This window comes from Austrofundulus limnaeus, unplaced genomic scaffold (genome assembly GCF_001266775.1).
Source record: "Austrofundulus limnaeus strain Quisiro unplaced genomic scaffold, Austrofundulus_limnaeus-1.0 Scaffold3585, whole genome shotgun sequence".
Classification (NCBI taxonomy): domain Eukaryota; kingdom Metazoa; phylum Chordata; class Actinopteri; order Cyprinodontiformes; family Rivulidae; genus Austrofundulus; species Austrofundulus limnaeus.
Window position 1 is genome coordinate 4,235 of NW_013955987.1, and position 1,302 is coordinate 5,536.

Consider the following 1,302-nt stretch of genomic DNA (forward strand, 5'->3'; position numbering starts at 1 on the left):
TGGTCCAGCAGAGGGTCTGTGGTCCAGCAGAAGGTCTGTGGTCCAGCAGAGGGTCTGTGGTCCAGCAGAAGGTCTGTGGTCCAGCACAGGGTCTGAGGTTCAGGACAGGGTCTGAGGTTCAGGACAGGGTCTGAGGTTCAGGACAGTGTCTGAGGTCCAGCAGAGGGTCTGAGGTCCAGCAGAGGGTCTGAGGTCCAGGACAGGGTCTAATTGTAGTTCTTGTCCTCCAGATGTGGGCCAGAAGATCTCCCTGAACCACATCCTGTACAAGGTCGGGGTCGGGACCAGGTGCGGGGAGGGCAAACAACATCCTGATGATGGACCGGATCAGTTCTGCTCCTTCCCCTGGGCTGAGATGGTTCTGGAGGACCTGTGAGGACCCAGCTCTCTGCAGAGGAACACAAACATTTAGATTTTATAATAATTCATCCAAACTAAAGAGAACTACAACTCCCAGAATGCAACAGATATCCTGAGTTTAAGCTTTAATGTTCAAATAAATCTGTTCTCTTTGATTAAACACTTCAAACTCAGCTCAGGTGTTTTACCTGCAGCTCAGGTGTGTTACCAACAGCTCAGGTGTGTTACCAACAGCTCAGGTGTGTTACATACAGCTCAGGTGTGTTACCTGCAGCTCAGGTGTGTTACCTACAGCCCAGGTGTTACCCACAGCTCAGGTGTTACCCACAGCTCAGGTGTTACCTACAGCTCAGGTGTTACCCACAGCTCAGGTGTTACCCACAGCTCAGGTGTTACCTACAGCTCAGGTGTTACCCACAGCTCAGGTGTGTTACATACAGCTCAGGTGTTACCTGCAGCAGCAGCAGGGCATTGTGGGTAATGAAGTCTCTGTGTGTTTGTGCAGCTGTTCCAACAGGAGGTCCTGTGAGGTCCCCGTCACTGAGCGGGTCTTTGGAGAGTACATCTGTGTGGAGCAGACCCGCTACCTGGAGGTCTCCTACACCTGCAGCAGACCGGCTCCTCCCCCTGCTCCACCTGCGCCACTCAAAGCTGACTGTGAGTGAAAACAGGAAGTGATCATCAGCTGCAGGTCAAAGTTCAGGTCTGTCCTGCGGTGACCTCAGGTGACCTCAGGTGTCCTCAGGTCACCTCAGGTGACCCCAGGTGACCTCAGGTGACCTCAGGTGACTCTAGGTGACCTCAGGTGACCCCAGGTGTCCTCAGGTGACCTCAGATGACCCCAGGTGACCTCAGGTGACCCCAGGTGACCTCAGCTGACCTCAGGTGACCTCAGGTGACCCCAGGTGACCTCAGGTGACCCCAGGTGACCTCAGGTGACCC

The 1,302-nt window shown here is 54.4% G+C and overlaps 1 long non-coding RNA gene across 1 annotated transcript in view; it reads left to right on the forward strand.

Annotated features, from left to right (window-relative positions):
- LOC106511919 (uncharacterized) overlaps positions 1-1,021 on the forward strand; it is a 5,227-nt gene extending 4,206 nt beyond the window's left edge. Inside the window, exons 3-4 of the long non-coding RNA XR_001309572.1 lie at positions 155-372; positions 866-1,021. This is a non-coding gene — a long non-coding RNA (uncharacterized LOC106511919). The remainder of the gene's footprint in view (positions 1-154; positions 373-865) is intronic.
- The last annotated feature ends 281 nt before the right edge of the window (positions 1,022-1,302 follow it).